This window comes from Heterocephalus glaber, unplaced genomic scaffold (genome assembly GCF_053883595.1).
Source record: "Heterocephalus glaber isolate CG9 unplaced genomic scaffold, H.glaber_assembly_v1.0 deba00001773, whole genome shotgun sequence".
Lineage (NCBI taxonomy): Eukaryota > Metazoa > Chordata > Mammalia > Rodentia > Bathyergidae > Heterocephalus > Heterocephalus glaber.
The window spans coordinates 4113074-4139786 of record NW_028258463.1 but is presented as its reverse complement, the minus strand read 5'-3'; the positions used below and the strand labels follow the sequence as shown (position 1 = coordinate 4139786).

The 26713-nt window shown below is 35.6% G+C and overlaps 1 long non-coding RNA gene across 3 annotated transcripts in view; it reads right to left on the bottom strand.

Annotated features, from left to right (window-relative positions):
- Positions 1-26713, bottom strand: part of LOC110344840 (uncharacterized) — a 122425-nt gene that overhangs the window by 75819 nt on the left and 19893 nt on the right. For all 3 annotated transcript variants that reach the window (XR_015447697.1, XR_015447699.1, XR_015447698.1), the window contains exons 3-4: positions 24474-24573; positions 4307-4482 (exon numbers count right to left, since the gene is read on the bottom strand). This is a non-coding gene — a long non-coding RNA (uncharacterized LOC110344840). The remainder of the gene's footprint in view (positions 1-4306; positions 4483-24473; positions 24574-26713) is intronic.

The following is a 26713-nucleotide window of genomic DNA, read 5'->3' as shown; positions in this document are numbered from 1 at the left end:
TTATCTCTCTTTTTTTTTTTTTTGGTACCAGGGATCGAACTCTGGACCTTGCACTTGCAAAGCAGGCGGGGGAACCACTGAGCTAAATCCCTGGCCCAGATGTCTCTTTTTTAAGAGCTCCACATAGAAGACTCTTTACACAGAATTTAATTTTTAAATTTTTATCTTATTAACACAAATGCTATACATTTAATTTACCTAAATTTTGGTATTATTAGGTTACTATAATTAACATGATTGTCTATAAGAGTATCTTACTTTTATTAATCTTTCTATAGGATAAATGCTAAAAATAGAAACCATAATTTAAAGAAAAATGAGGTTGAGAAACAGAACATCAAAGAACACTGAGATTATTCAGTAAGAGATAAGCAGATTCATCAGCCAGGTGTAAGAAAGAAGGGTTGTATTCAGGGAGTGAAGAGAATGGAGAAGTCTTGAAACTGTTAATGCTGCGTGACCCTAATCTGTAGCCTTTTTTCAAATTATAATGCTATTTTATTCTTTCAACTCAAAACCCTTACACAGCTTCTGGATGTAACATAGCTAACCATCAAATGCATTTGTCATTGCTATGAAAAATGGGAAAACTGAGAGTAAAGCTAATATCGCCAGAGCCTCACTGGCCTTCTCATGTCCATTGGTCTCAGTGCCATGTAGAGTTATTAAAAACAGTTCTTTTAAAATAAGTATTGCAGACTGGACCATAGATCCCAGTGTCTGGTTGACTTGAAGGGACAGACACACAGTGATCAAGTTTGAAGTTAGGATCCTGGTAAAATGGACCCAAGTGGCAAATAAATGCCTGGATATTTTTTCTAATATTCTCAAGTCACCCTGCATTACTAGTTCATTCAACCACTATGGCAAGATTTACTGATTCATTGTCCCAGTCTCCTAAAACAACCATCCAATACTGAAATTCTTTACAAAGTCAAACAATGATAGATGTTTTCTTTTTGTTTAATAGCAGGGTAGTTTTAATAGTTCTTCCTTGCCCATTTGTTTAAAAAATGTGCACAGACTAAGCTAATGATTGGAAAAATAGCGCCTCTGATTTATGAAATTTTCAGCATACACAAAAAGGGAAACAGTTCAAATACGTTGTCATAAAAGTCAGGGTGCCATTGTATGAAAATAGAAGTTTGAACAATTTCTTTTTTGAAAGAAAGCATGAATTATTGATAGAACTGAATGCAATTCAGAAGTATTGGATGGTAGGATTTAAAGAGAATATTGTTGAATGGGAGAGGAGTAATGTATAGCGAAAAAGGATAAGATATGACTTAATTTCACATTATTTCTTCACAAAAAATACATATCCATCTAATTTTGTATTTGGAGAAACTAAAGGATTTATACAAAGAATTTCTCAATATTTTCCAGGTATGTGTTTTATTTTTAACATCTGTGTTCAGAGAAGAACCCCCTTGTTATTTTCAAAGAACATATTACAGGAACTCCAAAACTAGGTGGAATTCCTTGCCATTTACAAAATAATAGTAAAGCTGCCAATAAACTTAAGTAGCCTATAGACATGGTTTAACTCTGTTGATTACTGTAAGTAGTACTTCTTTTCAGTTTATAGGCTTCGTATATGTTCCATGACAGAAGAACAAGAAACTTAGTAGCTAGTATATCTAAAATATTTAGAGGTTGCCAAGGGTTAGGTATCATATAAATAGAAACAGTGTATATGAATCTTGGTAACATATTATGTAATAATTACAATCTGCTTCACTGCCTCATTTCCCACCACATCACAATTTCATTTAGAACACCATTTAATCACATGAATCTATCTACTGTTAAACTGGGCATGGTACTGTCAGCCTTGTCGCATCTTATAGCTGGATTGCAGTTTGCTCCTGGAGTTTAGAATTTGCAAAACAGGTTGAAGGCAATCTTTTCTATGAATTAATGAGGCACTCAGATCATCTGCCCCCCTCATCTCCACAGAACAGCTGCAAAAAATGGCTAAGAGATAATTCTTTAAATTTTGTCGCGTATTACAGTCAAATAATGTGTGCACAGGCAGAGCAACATAAACGGCTAAAATAGATGTTAAAAGGCCTAACACACAACAAACTTAAAAATTAAACTCTTGGTTGAATATGTGCATTCAAACTACCAAAATTGCTTCCACTAGATTTTTATGCAAAAGAAACAGTTTTCCTATAATTAAGAAAATAAACATATGTATTCAACATATGTATGCAGTTTACCAAAAATTTATTGAATGCTCATTGTTTTAAAACAGGTTTTCAGACATAAAGGATGCAAAATAGACAATCTATTGAGATTAACTTTCATCTGTGCAGGCTACATTCTAACTGTTTTCCATCTATTTTTAGGAGATTTATGTATTTATTTATTGTTTTCTGTTTCATAGGTTTATATTTTCATAGGTACATATTTTATAGGTTTCATTTTGTTGACCAAGGTTCCATTTTATTGACCAAACACTTACTTAGTAGGTTCTGAAAAATTTCTGTGAAGAAAGGAAGGAAAGAAAGAAGAGTTTGTGAGAGTAAAAAAAGCAAAAAAGGTAATATTGGTTTAATGGGATGTAGTTACTCAGATATTTCCCATATCCAAGAGAATGCATAGATCCACATCTACCCAAGCATGGGAAATACAAAAAGTATTTTGGTGGGGAGATAAACTTTTGAGGCTTTACATCTATGAAAATATACGTTTTTTTTGTCCTCATATTGCATAAATAGGCTAAATATAACATTTTAGTTTGGAAATAAAATTTACCCATATTTTAAATTTTTTATTCTATTTTTCAAATCCCTAAATTGTTAAGAAGTTCAATATCATTCTGCAATCTTGACATAACTGTATCATACATACTTTATTTATAATATTTTGCATAAATATTTAGATCTTTTCTGCTACAAAAATTCTGGGTAAGAACATTTAAAGGATGGTCTATTTTCTTCTGTTCTTCTGGGCATTTAACAGATTTTTTTTCTGTGGATTCATACACTTTCAATTCTAGAAAATATTCTTAAATTATTATTTAATAACCTGCATTTCATTAGAAATCTGTGGATTCATACACTTTCAATTCTAGAAAATATTCTTAAATTATTATTTAATAATCTGCATTTCATTAGAATTTAGCAGTTAACAGCATACAAGCTGGAGTGATAATGCCCAATGGACCCAAATCCTGTTCTTCCTACCTACATGTCCAAGGGCCAAATGGCTTCACCTCTCTTTACTTAAAATTTCTCACCTGCCAAATGTAGATCATAATTGTTGCAGAATTGAGTGAATTAATTTTTTTTTGCAAAATATTTGGAAAAGTGGTTGGCATTCAGGTATTGCTATACTGACGTTTGATTGTTACAATCTTTCACTGTGACTCCTACACTTTGATATATGTTATCATCTTTATTTTCTATATCTGTTTCTTTTAGCTGTGCTTTCAAAGAGGTTTCCTGAACTATGTATTTTAGCTATTTTATGGAGCCTCTTATTTGTGCCACCATATTGTCAATCTTTAGGTGTTTTTCTTTTCAACATGATTCTCTTAGTAGAATTCTGTATGTATGGTATAGATGAAATGTCTTCTCTTTCTGCTCCAACTGTTTTATGTTTTAATGGGAGATAATTTTGTTATGCTTGCGTGCTGTTTAAAGTACTGCCAGCTCATCAGCAAAACAGCTGTCAGCTATACACATTTTGATCTCTCACATCCCCCAAATCACTACTTACAATACTTTTATCTCCTTTTTTATTTACCTATGTATTTGTACTTAGAATATTTATTCTGCTGTTTCATTTCTGTTTTTGTTTTAAAAATTACTATTCACTTCCTACATAGAGATATGAAACTTTACCTCTCTTTATCCTCATTCATCTGCCCCTCATTGAATACACATACATATGTGCATACACAACCTTCTAGTAACCCCTGTTACAACACAGTTATATAATATCTTCGGTTGTCAGTATTCAGTACACATGTTGATACAGTCATTCAAATTCTATTCCTAAGGGAGCCATGTAGTATTTCACAATTATTTCCACTTTCAAGTCATTGTTCCTTTAATTCCTACACTTAATTTTATTATCATTTTGGTCATGTTTATTAAATATTTTTAAAATTTACTAATTCATCCCCATGTTTTTTTTCTGTTTGTTTGGTTTTTTTTGGTACCAGAGATCGAACTCGGGACCTTGCACTTGTGAGGCAGGCGGTGGCACCATTGAGCTAAATTCCGGGCATCCCCATGTATTTTCTCCAATTACATAAATTACTTTTTCTACCTTCCCAATATATGATCCATACCTTCAGTTGATTCTGGAGTCCTCCGACTAACTGTGTTCTGGAAATGTTAGCTCCTAGACCTGCTACAGAGCTCTGATACTGGGAATTATCTTTGCAGCTCTCTCAAAACTCCTCTTCATCCTGTGACAGATTCCTAGGTCTCAGGTTACAAGCTGTTTCTTTATGTCCTTAGGCATCTGAAAAAAGATTCTAATATGAAAGAGAAAGACCAAAACAATCAAACAAATATACTTAATACAAAGCAAGATATGATGTGTTGAAATTTTCAGCATAAAGCCTAAAACTGAAAAATCCACACATACCAGGTTAGGTATCAAGTGGATTTCATGAGGCTTTGAACTCTCAATATGTGAGGTGTTTACTCTAGAAAAAAAAATTAAAAGTGTGAATTAAAAATTAAATACAAAACAAAATGTTTTATTGGAATAGAAAAGAAGAACATTTACAAGTCACCCATTAAATGAGTATGTATAAACTATCACCTCTAGAATTAGGCAGCATCTGATGGACAGGTTAACAGAGGTATAGAAACCAATATCAAAATAAAAATATAAAGAGTCAAAACATTTGCATCTTTTATTAGGAAACTGGAACACCTGCTCTTCATAATAAGTTTCAAATATCTGCATCATTAAATGATATGCACGTTCAGTTTCCATGTAGAGACAAAGAAAATGCATCGACTGAAAAAAAAACAACTCCTGGAAAATACAGTTTTGCACACAGGAAAAATAATCTAGGGTAATTAATCAAAAGCAGCTACACCCAAGGAATGCACAGAATGTGGACTGAGTAAGGAAAGCAGCCAGCCTAAGCTCTTCATAGGAAACTCTGGTGTTGGAGTCTTTCTGTTTTGGCCTTAACTTTAATCTTTATTGACTTGCGATGCTTTTAAATCCTTATCCAAGAGTGGTATAGATGAAAGGAGAGTCCTACCCTTGTGTCTGAAACCAGACTATGTCCATATAAAAATCATTATAATGAATTTCTCCTGTTCTTCTTGTATAAAAAGGATCAAAATCCAAATACAAGCGACAAATTTCAGTGACAGCTATTTGTTGAAATGTGAAATCAACTCAGTTATTCCATTAATGATTGTTTTTAAACCATAAATATAAGCTTGTTTTTAATCCATAAATGTTAGCCTTAAAACAGTTGTTTATTTATTGCCAGCCTGATTAAAAGCTAAAAATTGTCTGAAATATATACCTTCACTGTTAAACACAGTTGTAAACTTGTTGAAATTACTTTCAACATAAGTACATGTTCTACTCCCTGTAATAACTCTTAAGGAATTTTGTAATACTTTTTGTTAGTAATAATTTTAGAGGCAAAAACATATACTATACAATCTGCAGTCTAAAAAGTGTTACAAGGAAGTATAAAGAAAATATAAATGTTACACGTATACCTCAAAAAATTCAGTTATACCCAAAACCATAGGCTTATCAAGTGTATGCTTTCTGAGTGACTATATTAATACCTTAGCATTCTATGTGTAACATTTTCATTGATTATTTTTCATATTAAATAGGGTTGTTATTGATATAAGGGAACTAGATGTAACTCCCAAACCTGCTAGATATCTGAAGCACAAATTTGTGTTCTCTAAAATCTAAGAATGAATTCTAGAAACAATGGAGGTTAAGAGTATAACATTTATTGAGAGAAAGATAGTTTCTGTCCAAGAGAGACAGAAGGGGGAACAGTAAAGTGGGTTGCCCACTGACCCTGCTTCTCAAAGGTGTTTTCTGGGACAAAGCCATGAGGTGAGGCAGGTTCAAGGTGGGACAAAACTAGAGCCAACTAGCAAGACTGCAAGTACAGTCACTTAGGGAATATTGGTCCAAGGAGAAATCACAAGGTGAACATGAGGTGGAACAAAACTGATCAACCAATAAGAGTCACCTAGGTAATACTGATTAAATGGGGATCCAATAGGGAAGCAAGTCACATAGCTAGCATACAAACAAGGATTTTTCCTAGGGGATGGGTCAGGGATTATTCCTGGAAGGGGTGGGTTAAGATTTTGGTTCCTCACCCAAGTGACTGATAGCTATTTAGAATATCAATCACTGCTATTCATCCCTAGGAGTAGTTCATAGGTGTAGTAGTTTCTCTTCTTTTACAATGCTGGCCTTCAGAGACTGTGTCTTGTTTGTCCTCCATGTTGGCTCCTCCTTGTGGGCTAGCAGTACCTAACTGTCTACAGATATCTAGTTAACTTACCTATCTACAATATTACCATCATTGTTAGCCTATGCTGTCTGAGTTCCCCTCCTGAGAAGGGTGATTGGTAGCTATTAATATTGTCTCATGTAGACTGGCTCTGCCTGCCTTTCCACTGTCTGATAAAGGATTCAATGAACTTCTGACCCAATATATTTGAATCACTCCTATGGTTTTTTTTCTCCTTTCTGCAATTTCAATTACTCATAGTAAACCACAGTCCAAAAATTTTAACTGGAAATTCCAGAAATAAATAATTCCTAAGTTTTATATTTTGTCCTATTCTGTGTAGTGAGATGAGGTCTCACTCATCACAGTGTATTTCAGAATAAACCAATGGTTTTTCCTCTGATACACCAGAAGTCTTCCAACAGTAGCCTAATGCTACATACATTACAGTGCATATGTCATTCACCTCACTTCATCTTGCATAAGCAGTATGTAATCACAAGAAGGCAAGTACAATACAATAAGAAAGGCTGACAGAGAAAAAGACCATAACAGACACCTTTTATTACAGTATATTATTATAAATGTTCTATTTTATTAGTAGCTATTGCAAGTCACTGAAAGTTACTAATTTAGAAAATAAACATCATTGGCATGTGTACATAGTAAAAAAGGAGAGTATTAATATGAAGCTTGAGACATCTGGTGCAAGTCCTGAAATGTATTCCCCATGGATAAAGGGAAGACTGCATATCCTTGACCTGAAGATCTACTCACGTTCTCACTTTGTTTTTTGTTTTATTTTGTTTTTTAATTCTTTTACTGGTACATTTTAGGTTTACAATACATTTACATTTATCATTGGGTGCTTGTACCTGCACATGATGTAACTTGGTTCTTAGGTTTTCCCCATTCCCTGTGCTCCCTTCACCCTCTCCACACTTCCCTATTTACATAGATTTTGTTTCCTTTTTTTTTTCTTTTCTCGTAATTTTTCCTTTCCCTTCTTTCCTTTCCTCTTCCATTCCCACCACTCCTACACCTTTGGACCTTTTCCTATTTCAAATTACCAATTATTCATTTTAACCATTTTAATCTTTATTTACACATTCAGTTTCTCACACTGGAGAAACTATTTGGTATTTACATGTGTGTCTTATTTATTTAACTTAAGAATATGGCCTCAATATGCATCCATTTAGCTATAAATGTCTCTAGTTTCTCATTCTTTATGGCTGAGTAGTACTCTATTTTATAAAAAAAACCACACATCTTCTTTATCCAGTTTACAGTTCATGGGCACTTGGGCTATTTCCAAGCTTTAGCTATTACAAACTGTGCCACTATAAACATGGGTGCACATATATCGCTGTGGTATGATTCTTTTAATTCTTTGGGAAAGATACCTAGCAGGGGAGTAGCTGGGTCAAATGAAATCTCTAGCCCTAGTTCTCTGAGATATCTCCATACTGATTTCCACAGTGGTTGCACCAGTCTACACTCCCACCAACAATGGAGAAGGGTTGCTTTCTCTCCACATGCGTGCCAGCATTTGTTATTGGTTGATTTCTTGATAGCAGCCATTCTTTCTGGGGTGAGGTAGAATCTCAGTGTTTTCATCTACATCTCTCGAATGACCAGTGATGTTGAATAGTTTTTCCTATATTTATTTGCTGCTTTTACTTCTTGTCTGAGAAGTGTCTGTTCATTTCAGATGTCCATTTTTGAATTGGGTCTTTGAATTTGGGGGGTCTGATTTTTTTTATTCTTTATATATTCTAGATAATATACCTTTGTTGGAGGTACAGCTGCTAAAAATTTTTTCCCACATTGTTCATTGTATATCAGTGGTGGATTCTCTTGCAGTGCAGAATCTTTTTAGTAAGATGAGATCCCAGTTGTTGAATCTTGGTGCTAGTTCCTGTGCCACTGAAGTTTGTTCATAAAGTCTTTTCCTATGCCAGTGTCTTCAGGAGTTCCACCTAACTTATCTTCCAGCAAGCTTAGTGTTTCTGTCTTACTGTTTAGATCTTCAATCCACTTTGATCTTAGTTTAGTGGACGGTGATAGGTATGGGTCTAGTTTTAATCTTTGGCAGGTTGAAACCCAGTTTTTTCCACACGATTTATTAAATAGGCTATCTTTCCTCCAATGAGGGTGATTGGCTCCTTTGTCAAAGATGAGGTGGCTGAGTATGTCTGAAGTTGTTTCTGCATCTTCTAATCTATTCCACTGATCCTTGGGTTGGTTTCTCTGCCAATACCATGCTGTTTTTATCACAGTAGCTTTGCAGTATAGTTTCAAGCTGGGGATTGTGATACCCGCTGCCATGTCTCTGTTGGCTAGAATTGCTTTTGCTATTCTAGGTCTCTTCTGGATCCAAATGAATTTTTGGATTGTTTTCTCTAGCTCTGTGAAGTATATTGTTGGAATTTCAATTGGCATTGCATTAAAGCTATATAGTAGTTTTGGAAGTATGGCCATTTTCACTATATTGTTTCTTCCTATCCAGGAACAAGGGATGTTTTTCCATTTTCTTATATCCTCATTGATCCCCTTTTTCAGAGTGCTGTAGTTTTCAGTGCAGAGGTCTTTTGCTTCCTTTGTTAGGTTGATTCCTAGATATTTCATTTTTTTGGATGCTACTGTAAAAGGAATTGTTTCCCGAATTTTTCTCTCAGTGAGTCTGCTATTTATGTATAAGAAGGCCATTGTTTTTTGAGTGTTGATCTTACATCCAGCTACTCTACTGAAACTGTCAATTAGGTGTAGAAGTCTTTTGCCTGAATTTTTTGGGTCTTCTGTGTAAAGTATCATGTGATCAGCAAATAATGACAGTTTAACTTCCTACTTTCCTATCTTTATTCCTTTTATTTCTTTCTCTTTTCTAATTGCTATGGCTAATGTTTCCAGAACAATATTGAACAGGAGTGGTGAGAGTGGGCATCCTTGTCTTTTTCCGGATTTTAGCATGAAAGTTTTCAGTTTTTGACCATTTAGTATGATGTTGGCTGTTGGTTTTTCATAGATAGCATTAATCAGGTTGAGATAAAGACCTGTTCCAATTTTCTGCAGCGCTTTTATCATGAATGCATGTTGGATTTTGTCAAATGCCTTTTCTGCATCTATTGAGATGATCATATGGTTTTTGTCCTTGGCTGTTAATATAATGTATTACATTTATTGATTTACGAATGTTTAACCATCCTTGCATCCCTGAGATAAATCCGACTTGGTCAGGGTGTATGATCTTCTTAACCCTCTGTATTCTGTTTGCCAGTATTTTGTTGAGGATTTTTGCATCTAGGTTCATTAGAGGAGATTGGTCTGTAGTTCTCTTTTTGGGTTGGGTCTTTCCCTGGTTTTGGAATCAAAGTAACACTTGCTTCCAGGAATGAATTTGGGAGCCTTGCTTCCCTTTCAATTTCCTTGATGAGTTTAAAGAGTAATGATGAATGTCCTTCTTTAAATGTCTTGTAAAATTCAGCAGTGAAGCCATCAGGACCTGGGCTTTTCTTTGTTGGTAAATTTTTTTATTACATTTTCAATTTCACTCATTGTAATTGAGGTGTTTAGAATTTCTATATCTTCGATTAAATATGGCCATTCATACGTATCTAGGAATCTGTCTATTTCTTCTGTGTTTTCCATTTTATTAGAGTACAGGTTCTCAAAGTAGGTATTGATGATCCTTTGGATTTCTGCTAGATCTATTGTGACTTCACCTTTTTCATTCTTATTTGCATGGATTTGAGACTTTTCTATTTTTTTTTGATAAGATTGGCTAAGGGTTTATTGATTTTATTTATTCTTTCAAAAAACCAACTATGATTCTTTAATTTTTTATATCATTCTCTTAATCTCCATTGCATTGATTTCTGCTCTGATCTTTATAATTTCCTTTCTGAAATGAGCTTTGGGTTTGTTCTTTTTTTTTCTAGGACCTTGAAGTTCTTCGTTAGGCTATTTATTTGAGTTCTCTCTGTTTTCCTAATATGGGCATTCATTGCTATGAATTTCCCACAAGGAACTGCTTTCCTTGTGTCCCACAGATTCTTCAATGTTATACTGGCATTATCATTTACTTGTAGAAACTATTTAATTTCTTCTTTAATTTCCTCTGTGACCCATTGGTTCTTTAGGAGGGTGTTATTCAATTTTCATGTGTTTGTGGGAATTTTGTGGTTTCTTATGTTATTGACTTCCAATTTTATTGCACTATGGTCTGATAATATACAGGAGGTAACTTCAATTCTTTTACATTTACTTAGACATGGGCTATGAGCTAGCATGTGGTCTATTTTGGTGAGTGCCCCGTGTGCAGCTAAAAAGAATGTGTATTCTGATTTTGTGGGGTGGAACACTCTGTAAACATCTATTAAGTCCATTTGTTCAATAGCCTGGTTCAGTTCTAGAATTTCATTGTTAATTTTTAGTCTAGAAGATCTGTCTATTTGTGATAGTGGGGTATTGAAATCCCTCACTACAATTGTATTAGTGCTTATTTAATTTTTCTTGTCCATTAATATTTGCTTTGTATAGTTGGGGGCATTTGTATTTGGTGCATATATATTTAGGATTGTCATCTCTTCCTCTTGTATTGTTCCCTTCACAAAGATGTAGTTACCATCTTTATCTCTCTTAATTAGTTTTGGTTTGAAATCTAATGTTTCCAAAAATAAGATAGCAATCCCTGTTTGTTCTAGGTTCCTGTGGCATGGAGAACTGTTTTCCATTCTTTTACTTTCAGCTCTGAATTTCTTTTTGATTTACATGTGTTTCTTGTATACAGCATATTGTTGGATTTTGCATCTTAATCCATTGTGTCAGTCTACTTCTTTTTCGTTTTTTATAAATTTAATTGGTACATTTTAGGTATACAATATAATGACATTCATCATTGCAAGTTTGCACCTTTACATAATCTCTCTTGGTTCTTATTTTTCCCTTCTTCCCCTGCCCTCCCTTCAACTCCTCCAATCCTCCCTATTTACAAAGACTTTGTTTCTATTTATTCATTTTCTCATATTAATTCCATTCCCTTCTTTAATTTCCCCATTTCTCCTTTGCCTTTGCTCCTTTTCTTCCTATTTCACACTATCTATTATACCATTTAGTCCTGATTTACACTTTCAGTTTCTCACACTAGAGAAACTATTTGGTATTTACACGTGTGTCCTATTTATTTCACTTAAGTGTATCACATCAATGTGAATCCATTTAGCTATAAATGTCTCTAATTTCTCATTTTTTATGGCTAAGTAGTACTACATTTTATTAAAATAAACCCACATATTTTCTTTGTCCAGTCTCCAGTTGATGTGCATCTGGGCTGCTTCCAAGCTTTAGCTATTACAAATTGTGCTGCTATAAACATGGGTACACATATATCACTGTGATATGATTCTTTTAATTCTTTGCGGAAGATACCCAGCAGGGGAATAGTGGGGTCAAATGGAACTTCCAGTCCTAGTTCTTTGAGGTATCTCCATACTGAGCTGCACAGTGGTTGCACCAGTCTACATTCCCACCAGCAGTGGAGCAGGGTTCCTCTTTCCCCACAGCCCCACCTGCATTTGTTAGTGGTTAATTTCATAATAGCAGCCACTCTTTCTGGAGTGATCTCAGCTTTGTTTTCATTTGCATCTCTCCAATGACCAATGATGTTGAGGATTTTTTCCTAGGTTTATTTGCTACTTCTAATTCTTTGTCTGAGAAATGTCTGTTCATTTCAGGTGCCCATTTTCAGATTGGGTCTTTAAATTTGGGAGGTCTGATTTTCTTAAGTTCTTCACAGATTCAGGACAGTAGACCTTTGTCTGAGGAACAGCAGGTGAAGGGTTTTTTTTTCCCACATTGTGGTTTGTGTCTTCACACTGTTGGTGGTTTCACTTGCTGTGCAGAAGCTTTTTAATATGAAGAGGTCCCACTTGTTGATTGTTTGTGCTACATCACGGGCAACTGCAGTTTTGTTCATAAAATCTTTTCCTACACCAATGTCTTCAAGAGTTCTACCTTACCTCTCTTTCAGGTGATTCAGCATTTCTATTTTAATATTTAGATACTTAATCCATTTTGATTTTAGTTTGGTAAGTGGTGAGAGATATAGGTCTAGTTCTAATCTTTGGCAAGTTGAAACTCAATTTTTCCAGTACCATTTATTAAAGAGGATATCTTTCCTCCAGTGAGGGTGTTTGGGTCCTTTATCGAAGATGAGATGACTGAGTGTGTCTGGAGTTGTTTTGGCATCTTATAATCTGTTCCACTCATCCTCACGTCTGTTTCTTTGCCAGTACCATGTTGTTTTTTTATCACAGTAGCTTTGTAGTATAGTTTCAAATTGGGGATGTGATAGCCCTGCCATGTCTCTCTTACTTAAAATTTCTTTTGCTATTCTGTGTCTCATCTTGTTCCAAATGAATTTTTGGTTTTCTCAAGGTCTATGAAGTATGCTGCTGGGATTTCAATTGGAATTGCACTGAATCTGTATAGCAGTTTTGGAAGTATAGCCATTTTCACTATATTGATCTGTCCTACCCAGGAGCAGGGGATGTCTTTCCATTTTCTGATATCATCTTTAATCTCTTTTGAGAATGCTATAGTTTACAGAGAAGAGGTCTTTGATTTCTTTTGTTAGGTTGATTCCTAGCTATTTCAGTTTTTTGGATGCTATTGTGAAAGGAATTGTTTGCCCTATTTCTGTCTCAGTGAGTCTATTGTTTGTGTAGAGGAAAGCTATTGATTTCTGTGTGTTAACCTTCTATCCAGCGACTCTACTGAATTTGCTTATTAAAACTAGAAGATTTTTGGCGGAGTTCTTGGGGCCTTCTATAGAGAGTATCATGTCTTCTGCAAATAATGACTATTTGACTTCTTCATTTCCTATCTTCATTCATTTTATTTCTTTCTCTTGTCTAATTGCTGTGGCTAATATTTCCAAAACTATATTAAACAAGTGTGGTGATAGTGGACATCCTTGTCTTGTTCCTGATTTTAGTGTGAAGGATTTCAGTTTTTGACCATTTAGTATGATATTGGCTGTTGGTTTTTCATAGATGGCTCTTAACAGATTGAGGTAGGGACCATCTATTCCAATTTTTTGTAGGGTTTTTAACATAAATGCGTGTTGGATTTTGTCAAATGCTTTTTCTGCATCTATGGAAATAATCATTGTTAATAATCATTGTTCATAATCATTAATAATCATAGTTTTTGTCCTTGGCTCTATTGATATAATGAATTACACTGATTGATTAGGGTATGTTATACAAACCCTGCATCCCTGAGATGAATCCCACTTGGTCAGGGTGTATGATCTTCTTGATGATCTTCTGCATTCTATTTGCCAGTATCTTATTAAGGATGTTTGCATCTATGTTCATTAGTGAGATTGGCCTATAGTTCTCTTTTTCAGTTGGATCTTTCTCTGCTTTGGAGATCAAGATGATGCCTACTTCCAGGAATGAATTTGGGAGTATTACTTCCCTTTCAATTTCATTGAAGAGTTTAAACAGTAGTGGCAGTGGTTCCTCTCTAAATGTCTTGTAGAATTCAGCAGTGAAGCCATCAGGACCTGGGCATTTCTTAGTTGGTAAGTTTTTAATTACATTTTCGATTTCATTGATATTGGGTTGTTTAGGATTTTAAGGTCTTCTTTGTTTAACTTTAGTAATTCATACCTATCTAGGAATCTGTCCATTTCTTCTGTGTTTTCCATCTTTTGGCGTATAGATTCTCGAAGTAGGTATTGATGATCCTCTGGATTTCTGCTGGGTCCATTGTAATTTCATCCCTAATTGCATCGATTTGGGCTTTTTCTTTCCTTTTTTGGATAAGTTTGGCTAAGGGTTTGTCAATTTTGTTTATTCTTTCAAATAAATAACTTTTAGCTTCATAAATTTTTTGTATTGTTCTCTTAGTCTCCAGTAAATTGATTTCTGCTCTGATCCTTATAATTTCCTCCTTTGTATGAGCTGTGGGTTTGTCCTGGTCTTCTTTTTCTAGAAGCTTGTGTTTCAGCATTAGGTTTTTTATTGCCTGATGTGGTATTCATTGCTATGAATTTCCCTCATAAGGCAGCTTTCATTGTGTCCCATGGATTCTGCTATGCTGTACTGGTATTGTCATTTAATTGTAGGAACTGTCTGATTTCTTCTTTAATTTCCTCTGTGACCCATTGGTTATTCAGAAGTGTGTTGTTCAATTTCCATGTGTTTGTGGGGCTTTTGAGGTTTCTTTTGCTATTCATCTTCAATTTTATTGCACTATGGTCTGATAATATATAAGGGATAACTTCCATTCCTTTGCACTTACTTAAACATGTTCTATGAGCACGTATGTGTTCTATTTTGGAGAATGACCCATGTGCAGCAGAAAAAACTGTGTATTCTGATTTTGTGGGGTGGAACACTCTGTAAACATCTGTTACATTCATTTGTTCAAGAGTTTGAATGAGTTCTAGTGTTTTGTTGCTTTTTTTTGTCTAGTTGATCTATCTATTTGTGACAATGGGGTATTGAGTTCCTCCACTAATACTGTATTAGTGCTTATTTGATTTTTCATGTCCATTAGCATTTTTTTTACATAGTTGGGCACACTATTGTTTGGTGCATATATGTTTATGATTGTCATCTCTTCCTATTGGATTCTTCCCTTTACAAGGATGTAGTATCCTTCTTTGTCTCTCTTAATCAGTGTTAGTTTGAAATCTACTTGGTCTGCAAAGAGGATAGCTACTCCCACTTTTTTTCGGGTTCCCATTCCATGGCGTATTGTTTTCCACCCTTTAACTTTCAATCAATGAGTTTCTTTTTGAATTAAGTCTGTTTCTTGTATGCAGTGAATTGTTAGATTTTGCTTCTTGCCCCATTCTGCCAGTCTCTTTCTTTTGATTGGTGAATTGATACCATTAATGTTGATGGTTATAACTGATGCATATTGACTTATCATTGTCATGACTTTTCTTTTTGTTGGATTCTCCCCCTTTACATTTAATTTCTTGTGGTTCCTGATGGATTCATTCTGCTATTTTCCTGGGGTTGTGATCCCCATTGTCTGTTTCTAAGATATTATCTAAAATATTCTGGAATGCTGGTTTGGTATTCGTGAAGTTCTTAATGTGCTCTTTGTCATGAAAGTATCTTATTTCTCCATCAATTTTGAAAGATAGTTTTGCACAGTACATCAATCTGGGTTGGAGGGTGTTTTCCTTTAGTGCTTAGAATATGTCACTCTAAGCTCTTCTTGACTTGAGTGCTTGCATTGAGAAGTCTGCTGTGATTCTGATGGGCTTTCCTTTGTATGTGATTTGTTTTTTTTCTCTAACTTCTTGTAGAATGTTTTCTTCTGTTGAGTTTCTGGAATCTTAACAATTATATGTTTATGTGTAGATTTTTTTTTTGATTAAGGCTATTTGGAGTCATATGTGCCTCACTTATCTGTATGTCAAGTTCTTTTCCCTTGCTTGGGAAGTTTTCTGCCATTACTTCTGTGAACAGTTTTTTTTAATGTCATCTGCACTCTCTCCTGTTTCTTCATTGACTCCAAGAAGATTTATGTTATTCTTTGCATCATCTAGCAGCTGCTGCATTGATTTCTCATGGTCCCTTATAATTTTGAAGCAATTTTTCTTTTCCTGGTCACTAACTGCAATCTTATCTTCTAGAGCTGAAATTCTGTCCTCACATTGGCTCATTCTGCTGTGTAGACTTTCAGTGGAGTTTTTATTCTCCTGGAAATCTGTTTGTGTCTGTTTTATGGATTTCATTTTTTTCCTATGTTGGGATTCCAGCATGTTCCTCACCTCCTCTATTTTTTTTTTATCTATATCCTCTCTAGATTTATTAATCATGCCTTGTGCTATGGGCCCAATCTCTGCTGTTATGTGAGAAATTATTTCTGATTTCATTTTTTCCAGATCCTCTTTTTTTGCCAGTTCAGGGAGTCCAGGTGGTTGAGTATCAGAGTGTTCCATCTCCTTTCCCTTTGGGGTTGCTGTAGGTGATCTGAAAGTCTGGTTTTCAGACTTGCTTACGTGTCTTCTCATTTCAGTGGGGTGGGTGGTGTTGGCATCCTCATGGCTTACCTCTTCTGGGCTGGGAGTGGTGGAATGGCAGCCCAGAAGCCCCTACCTCTGGGCTGGGAGTGGTGGAATGGTAGCCCAGAAGCCCCTTCTACTGAGCTGGGTGCAGTGCATCCACAGCCCCAAAGCACCAGCCTCTGGGCTGGGAGCACTTTTTCAATTTAATTTATTCAAGACCATCCTCCGGTAATTCTTGTGCGAACTCTCCCTGTGGAAATACCTCTAAGCTGAATCCAGATGCTCCCACTCTTCCAAGGTTACAGACATAGCCTCTAAGGTCACCAATCCCATTCCTCAGGTATCTCAGCAGGAATCTGCTAGCTCCACACCAGTGTTCCTTATCTCAGTCCAGAAATCGTCCTGGGAGATTTGTGTACTGTTTCTTTTACTCTGAGTTTGTCTCACAGGTGAGTTTACCCATGGATCCGATTCACATGCACATTGGCCACCAAATGTAGGGAACAGGGAAAGGTGTATTTCTTTTGACTGGTGAATTGAGGCCATTAACATTGAGAGTTATAATTGATAGATATTGACTCATCCTTGTCATGATGTTTTCAGGTTGTTGGCTCTTTTCTTGTTTTTCCCCCTTTTCCCTTTAGTTTCTTACCTTGCCTCATGGCTTCCCTCTTTTGGGCCTGATGGAGTTGTGACCTTCATTGTCTTTTTCTAGGATATTGCTTAGAATTGTTTGGAGTGCTCCTTTGGTGTTCATGAAATTTCTCAGGTGTTCTTTGCTATGGAAGTATCTAATTTCCCCATCAATTTTGAAAGATAATTTTTGCAGGATACAACAGTCTAGGTTGGAAGTTATTTTCTTTTAGGGCTTGAAATTCTTCACTCCAGGCTCTCCTCAATTTTAGAGTTTGTGTTGAGAAGTCTGCCATGATTCTGATGGGCTTTCCTTTGTAGGTGATTTGTATCTTTTCTCTAACTGCCTGTAGGATTTTGTTCTTCTGTTGGGTTTCTGGGATCTTGACTATTATATGTCTAGGTGTAGATATTTTTTTTTATCATGGCTAGTTGAAGTTCTATATGTCTCACTTATCTGTATGTCCATTTCTCCACCTCTGCCTGGGAAGTGTTCTACTATTACTTCTGTGAACAGTTTTTTTAATATCAATTGTCCTTTCTCCTGTTTTTTCGTGGACTCCTATCAGTCTTGTTATTCTTCTTTGGATCATCTAACAGCTGCTGGATTGATTTCTCATGGTCCCTTACCATTTTTAAGAAATCTCTTTTTTCATGGTCCTTCACCACAATCCTGTCTCTTACATCTGATATTCTATCTTCAGATTCCCTTAATCTGCTCTGTTTGCTTTCAATGGAGCTTTTAATTTCCTGAATATCTGTTTGAATCTCTTTCATGCATTCCATTTCTTTCTTATGTTGGGTGATCATGGTTTTCATTTCTTTCTTATGCTGGGAATTCATGGTTCCAGCATGTTTCTGAGTTCATCTATTTTTTAAAATCTGTTTCTGTTCTAGAGCCTCTAATCATGTCTTCCACTCTGCTCACCATCTCTGTAGTTATCTGGGAAATTATTTCTGTTTTGAATTTTTCTAGAGCCTCATTCATCTATTTTACTTCTTGTGCTATCAGTTCAGGGTGTTCAGGTGGTGGATTATCAGACTTTTCCACCTCATTTTCCCCAAAATTTGGCATTTGTGGGATGAACGTCTGAGTTTGTGCATTACTTAAATGTCTTCTCATTTTTGTTTTGGGTACTCTCCTTGGTTTTATTCCTGGGTTGATACTTTGAAGTTGCTTATTGTAAGTATCTTTGTTGATGTATTTAGAACACTTATGGAATGATTGCTTCTCAGAGGTGTCTTCCAGCTATAGCTGGTCTTTAGGTTTTGAGTCTCTAATGGCTCTGAGGCTGGCTCATTTTCATTATACCAGGAAGGACAACTGATTAGATTAATCACAACACCTTAGCCCAAGTGATACAATCAACAACACAATAACATCAAGTAACTCTTAGAAAATGACAATTTATGATAGTTATTAATCTTTCACCTTTAACTGTGTGAATTAAATCAAAATCGAGGACCAACCCAACATATGTTTATAGTGAATAAACTTTTCAATATAGCAAGTTTACCCTTTGGGATGGGGAGTTACAAGGAGTTGGGGAGGGAGGAATTAGTAAGTAGAAGGATAGGGGAATGTTAGCAGGGAGGCTAGAGGACACAGGCAAGAGAAGGAAAGAGAAGAAAAGATAAAAAAGAAATACTAATTAGGGGCAGAACAGGAACACAAAGGGAGATAAAGTACAATGTGGGACAGCAAGGGAGCAAGGCAGAGAGAGAGAGAGAAAGAAAAGAGAAAAGAAAGAAGAGAAAAATTAAATTTTTAAAAGAGTAGGAAAGAAAACAATTTAAGAGCATAAAAAATAGTGGTAATTTTGAAAATAACAAATAAAAGATAAAAATCAAGGGCCTCCTTCAGGGTATGAATCTGCTGTCACAACAGACAATGTGGGCAGCAGTGTGCAGTTATAAGTCAATGAGTCTCAGTAAGCCAGTCACAGACTCATGAGATTCAGGCAGATTTCTTGCTGCAAGTCCCAAGTTGAGCTCCCTGTCCTCCTGCAGGGTTGAACTCTGCAAGGTTCTACTGTAGGTTCCAGCTGCCCTTCCCCTGAAGATAGTCCAGGTTCAGATGGGAGGTGATGATCCCTCCAACTTACCAAGCATGGTGGTCTGGTGTGCCTTTATTGCAGAAATTCTCTTCACTTTCCAGTGGGCTTCAGTTTTCATCAGGGAGCCTGAGAGAGGTCCTCTCTCTGTTGTTCACTTCTGCAGCTCAGGACAATGGCCTTTATGCTCCCCTGTGCCTCTGTAGTGTAGATCCAAGTAGGGGCTTGGTCTCCTGGTTGAAAGTGGGTGGAGCGAGCCAAACTGAGCAGGGTGCACTCAGCCCGCACCTGCTCTGCCCAAGCTCATGGCCAAGCTGGAGGCTGGTGGGCAAGCCAGGGGTTCCTCACAAGCAGGGTCTCCTGGTCAAAATTGGGCGGAGCAAGCTAAACTGAGCAGGGTGCACTCAGCCTGCCCCTGCTCTCCATCTTCTCAATTTGAACTGGCAAGAAATCTCTGGTTAGATTCACAATTATGGAATTTAACAAAATAGAAGCCCATGCTCTAGTTATAACCATTGTCTCTTTGATTCTAAGACTTCCTTGTTACAGTTCTTCCTGAAAGCTAGGATGAGTTGCCCCATGCCAAAGTTTTCCCTGTGTCTTCCCACATTATTTAAATATACAAGTCAGCCAAGTCATTAGATATCTTGTAGGCAGGTAGACAGGGCCAGCTCTCCAATAAATCCAAAAGACAGTGGAGATGGCCTGGGATTTAGCTTGGTGGTGCCACTGCTTGTCTCTCAAGCACACGGTCCTGAGTTTGATCCCAGGTACCAAAAAAAAAAAACCCAACAAAAAACCAAAAACCCAAAGACAGTGGAAATACATGCACTGAAGGTAAGCAGTAAGCAGTATAAAGACAAAAAGTACTACACTCACATACTTCCCCTAGAGATTAAGAGCAGTGATTGATATTCTAAATAGGCATCAATCACCTTAAGTGGGGACTAAAATCTCCCTAGTCCATTTCCTTTCCAGAAACTTCTTGTTCATTCATTGAGATAGAAAGAGCTGCCATACATAATTTGGAATGGATAATTATTGTAAAATATTTGCTAATGAACTCTGTGCTAAACCCTGTTTGAAACTTGTGTGTAGTTTGAAACTTGTGTGAAATTGTCCCTGCTTGAAAACTCTGGGTGGGCCTCTTCCCTGTTGTGGGGGCAGCTTGCTCCTGGAGAGATTAGAAGTTATCCTTGAAGTGTGTCTTACCTAAGTACCCTGTACCTAATGCTGCTGTACCAGACCCTTGCTACATTCTGTAATTGCAACTTATGCTACCCTTGCCACCTAATGCTGCTTTATCATGCCCTTACCACATTCTGGTGTGTAACCACAAGTTAAGCTGCCCTGTAAAAGGTATAAAAAGGAGAAACTGTCTTAACTTGTGGTCAGCCTAGAAGGACGTGTTTCCTGAGGCTGTCCATTGCCTGGCAATAAACTTCTTTTTTATTTTACCCAACTCTCCTGTCTCTGAAAGATCATTTCGATTTGCTGCAACATCATGACTTATTTTCCCACTTGATCCCAATTAAACAATATTACCTGGGCGATTGTCCTTACAATCTTACTGGTTGATTATGGTTTTGTCCCATGTCATGCCCATCTTGTGATTTTTCCATTGGATCTTAATCAGTTGGCTATAGTTTTGTCACATTTTGTACCTCCCTGGGTTCATGGCTTTGCTCCATAAAATCTCCCTGGGAAATAGGGCTCTGGGAAACCCACTTTGTGGGTGTTCCCTTCTGTTTCTCTCAGGCAGCAGCTGTCTTTCCCTCAATAAATATTCCTTGCTCTTAATCTCCACTGTTCCTGGAATTTATTAGTGGATTTTAGAGAACATGAAATTGAGTATTAGATACCTAGCAGGTTGGGAGTTATTCTTCCCTTGTTTGGATTATTTCACTTGTTTGGATTACTTGGTGCCCTATATCAAAAGGACATAGTATTCATTTTTAAATAAACTCCATTTTTAGAGGAGTTCTGAAGTCATAACAAAACTAAGCAGAAGGTACAGAGATTTCCTATATACCTCTGCCTCTTATTATGCACAACCTACTCCATTAGTAACATCCCACGTCAGGGCTATCCATCTGTTACAGTGACATATCATTATCACCATGTTCAGTCATAGCATTATGTTCTCTAGATCTTGACAAATGAGAATACAAAGTATGTACCTTTGGGGGATCTTTTTTTTGTCTATATAATTGTTTCTAAGACACTCCCTGATAGGCTGGTCTCCACAAGATGCCTTGAATGAAGACCTCATTGCCTGTTTAGGGTTGTAATTACTACTGCTGTATATTGTCTTCTCTGTGCTCTACTCACCTGGGAAGAACTCACTACTTCTTTTTAGAATTTTTATTGAATTAAGCTGACAATTCTTTTATCTTTTTGAAAGTTGTGACTTAAATCCATACCATGAAACTGGGTCAACTTTCGTTTTTACCTCTTACTCCATCCATCCCATATTTAGGGTACTGGATCCCCCACCCCCCCACCCCGCAGCCTCCCTTCCAGGGATCTAACTCAGGACCTTGCGCTTACAAGGCAGGCAGTGGCACCACAGAGCTAAATTCCCGGCCCATAGGCTCTTTTTAATTCTCAAGTATCAGAGTTGCTGTGAAGAGTACACTGCTTACGAATAATGACCTAATTTATTGCTATGAATACTCTTGAATTTTTGCAAGAAAACAGAATAAAAAAGTATCATTTATTTGAAAATTAAACTTGCATTCCATCTTTAGTTTTTTTCATGGTGATCACTGAACAAAAGAGCAACATGTATTTGTTTTAATTTTGAACATTAGAGACTCAAATTTTATTCTCACTACTGATGGCATGTTTGGACTCTGGGACACTTTGGGGGAATTATTCCATTCAATCCACTGTAGCATAAGGGAATGTCAGAACTCAGATATTAAAGATTATTTAGCTCTGTACGTGCGTGCTCCATATGATATTAAAATTCCAGTGGTTGATGGAAGTTTCCCAGCACTCTCAGCTAGTTGATAGCAAAGGTTGGGCAAAAGCCTAAGTTCCTTTCCTTTTGGTTTAGTGTGTTTGCTTTATATATTATCTATGAAGAAGATGCTGAAGTTTGAAGGTGAATGCAGACACGAAGACAGAACTCCAAGATTACTTTCCAGAAGATTCACACTAGATTTCACCAAGGGCAAAGTCTGAGTCTCAGAATTTTAGCTTCCAAAATTTAACTTTATTAACATCCCCTCAAATATCATGTTCTATGATGGCACACATGATAAAAATTATGAGACAGACATTATGTTAATTTCTTCATTTATAATGAAGTATTACTCATATATTTCTTTGACAAAATCGAGTGCTATTTATCCCAGACTTCATAGCACTTTTGAATAGAAGTTTTAATAAGTTATTTTAAAAAATAATAGACCTAATGAGTATTGTTCAAAATAATGGTTACTCTTTGCTTTTATTTTTTTTTCCCCATTAAGTTTATTGGTACATTTTAGGTATAAAATACATTTCCATACATCATTGGGATCTTGTACAATTACAAGAGTATCTTGGTTCTTATTCTTTTTTCCCCTTCCCCTGCCATCCCTTCACCCCCTCCACCCTTCCCTATTTGCAAAGGTTTAGTTTCCATTTTTTTCCTTTTCTCATTTTTTCTTTTCCCTTCTTTCCTTTCCCCTTCCCCTCCCACTTCCCCTGCTCCTTTAGACTTTTACTTCCTATTACACAATATCAATTATACATTTTTAAAATTAAAATATCAAGATCTAGAGGAAATTATCACAGATTTTACAGAATTTAGAAGGATATAGAAAGTATATTTCAAAAATCTGTTTTGAAATAAATTTGACAACTTCTAAGAAGTACCTTGGAAGACAAATTAATGAAACTAACTCTGGAGGAAATATAAAATTTGAATAGCACCTGTTAAAGAAAGTATATTCCTAGCTTGAAAACCTACCTATATGACAACAGGCTCATATACATCTTAACTGATAAATTACATCACACATTTAAAGCAGAAAAAAAAGGAACACTTCCCTCATTTTAGGAAATCAACATTGTGCTAATCCTAAAATTGGATAATGGAAAAAAATTATGAACATACATAGAAATTTGTTTAACAAAACAAACTATTAGAAGACAGATCTGGCAGGATGTAGAGTGGTTTTATTATAGGGATGGCAGTGTTGGTTCTTTGCTTTTATTTTTTGGTACTAGGAACCGAACTCTGGACCTGTGCTTGCCAGGCAGGTGCGGCACCACTGAGCTACATCCTGAGCCCCTCTTTGCTTTTGTATGAAGGGTTTTATTATTTAAGATATACCTGATGTCTTCCATATAAATAGATCATTTATAGGTTATTTAATCCTACAAAGGTAAGAATTTCTGGATCATTTATGATGTTCTTTTTCTCTAAACGCTAAAATTACGATATATTTGCAAGTATGTTTGAGAATAATGTTACAGGATGTGCCATTTTTGGATAAAAAATTATTAATATATCAGTCAGTTGTCTTCAGTTTTGGCAACCTTTATTAGAAGAATATTGTGATTACTCATTGTTTCAAGCAAAGACAGTATGTATGCACAAATACTGTCAACATGGGGCACCTCTAGCAATGATAAATTTTATAGTCAATACGAACAATTGAAATAGATATTATGCTTCATTATTTCTAGTTTATACTTCATCTACTATAATGAAAAGTGAAAATATTAATAATGAACTTATAAGCAAGAGTTATTATAACCAAGTTCAGACTTACAGATGTAAGAACAATTACACTGTATCACTGCTTCAAAATTTTCTCCTAACCACTGTAATTATAAATAAGGATTAATCTAACCTTTTCATTCTGGCTAATGAACTCTGCAGGGATTAAAACAAAGGATGGGTGGTTTGGTTAATGATGATTATTTAGTTGACTCTCACTCTTAAAGCCCTAGTAGAAGGTACTAAATGCCAGAGATGTTTCCTCTAAGCTTACTGAAGCAGCAGGTGTGCCAAGTTGTCATTAGGAATGGAAATGTACCAGTAGTGTGGCAGGCTTCCCAATCTGCCCCCAGAGCCAGCAATGAGCATCAACTGAGGAACAGCATGGTTGGTCTGATAGTCAAAACCTACCTAAGATCTTGGATAAAATTCATCATTACATGCGAAAGACAGATGCCAAATAAGACAATTATTTTCTTGAGTTTGAACCACGGCACTTATTTAATAAGTACCCAAATGTTAATATTGAAAGGAAGCTTCTCTTACCTTAGTGGTCTCCCAGCAGGTATTCTGACAATTTAACATTCCAGAACATTTAAGGGTTCATGTCTTTGTTCTTAAATATTTTGTCTAAAATTATAATACACTGCCAAAAAAAGAATAGTAATCCCATCATGATGGTCACTGGACAACCTTCTATTCTTACTCTCTCACTCCTTAAATTCAATTTGTCATTCACATTGCTATGCTTTTTTAATTTGTGTTCATGCCTGTTTGACCAAATCAATTACCTGTTTAAAATTATTTAGTATCTCCTCTCCCTTTCACCCTCCTATTACGTATGGGAAATTTCAACCTCAGTATAGCCTGGTCATGAATTTTATAAGCTGATCCTTACTAATCAAAAATTTAATGTTGTTTTAAAGAGCAATAATACCAATTATTTGTAATTTGTAATCACTGAGCTACCTTCTCATTGTCTTTATGAAACTTTTCCTTTGAGCTGGCTCATTAGGCATTTTTATAGATTTGATTAACAAAATGCCAGGGGGAAGACTACTACAGCATCTACCTCCTCTTTTCTTCCTTCCTTCTTTCCTTCCTTCCTTCCTCTCTTCTTTCCTTCCTTCTTCTGTATCTTGTCTGTCCAACTGTCTATACATCCATCAATACATTCAGCTAACTTCCTGTTGCAGCAAAATAGATGTTACAAATGTACCTATAAAATGATATGGTTCTTGATTCTAAGAATAAGGGATATATATAAATAATATACAATTATATAAAAATATATAAATTCTAAAAGTATTACTATAGAAAAGCAATTTTCTTACATGCTTTTTGACCCACATGGTTAAGTAGAAAATAGTCATAGTTAATACCTTATATACAACATCTGAAAGTCTTTGATAAACAAAGAAATATGAAAGTGTATTCTGTCATAATTCCATTACCACAGTAATAATCTCCTAAAGAGATTAAATACATATTCAAAATCTTAATACATTTCATTCTGATTATTTTATTTCAAGTATTCTTTTGGTGTAGATTCTTTAGAGGGCAGAATAAATAGTATATTTATGTTGCCATTTATTTATTTAAGAGGGGATGTTTTAGATTGGCTGGAGGCTGAATAGTCTGGCCTTCAGTCTGGAGACCTGGGGAAATCAGTAGCTTCTCATTCTGAGAAGTTGGAATCCTCAGAACAAGAAGTGCCAATGAGAAAGCTCCAATTTGAGGTTGAAGGTTTGGAAGCAACATGGAGCATCACTGGATTGAGTCTACATTTGGGGCGGGTCATCCCCTCCTTAGTGTGCTGCCTCCACACTGATGATCTTCATAGATACACCCAGAAGCATGTTTTATTAATTTTCTCGATCCAGTCAAGTTGACAACAAAACTTAACCATCCAAGGCGTAATCACAAATACAGATGCACAAATGCATCAAAATTAGAAATGACTTAGCGTTCAACAGAGAATTATATTATGCTTTAACCATGTAGCATAATATTCATTCATTAAAACAAGAGAAAGGCATAACAATAAAATATGATAATATTCAGTGAAAAAAGTTTTTAATATATACACATATAAAGTTTTATCACATCTTTGCTAACTGATATTACAAGAATCAAGTGATAGACATTACAGTGAACTATTAGTAATTGTGACACTGGGTAGTAATACCATTTTTTTACTGTTTTCACCATTATTTACTTTTCAAATTCTCTTTAGCATCTCTATAAATGTTATAATTAAAAAATAGACTTCACTGTAACAGGAGAATTAAGGAGAATCCAGGGAATGTGGAAATTCCACAGCAGAGCTTAGAGCATTTGAAGATTTTCTTATAATCTTCCTAAATTTTCTCTTCTTTACTTATAAAGACAGTTTTGCAAGGAACCATACAAATTAAATGATAAAATCTACAAATAAATTCTATAATTTTAGTAGATTTGAAACAGATTATCAGGCAGTTCAGTTTGGAAACATGCAACAACTTCCTTACTGATAGATAGCTTAATAAATTCTGTTAGTAAAAGTTCTCTCAACGAGTTAAAATCATGCCTTCTTCTCCTCATCTATTAGAATTTCAAATACATTCAGAGACACATCATCTTATCCAAGTAAATAAATCAAAGGAACACTAAAATTATCTTTTATTTCTCACTGGAGGCTACTTTTTGTTTGAACTTTCCAAGTTTTGAACTGGGATTTACTGATCATTTTCTCATTAAAAATTGAGGAGGTCATGTAATTTTTATATTTCTCTGCAGAAAAATTT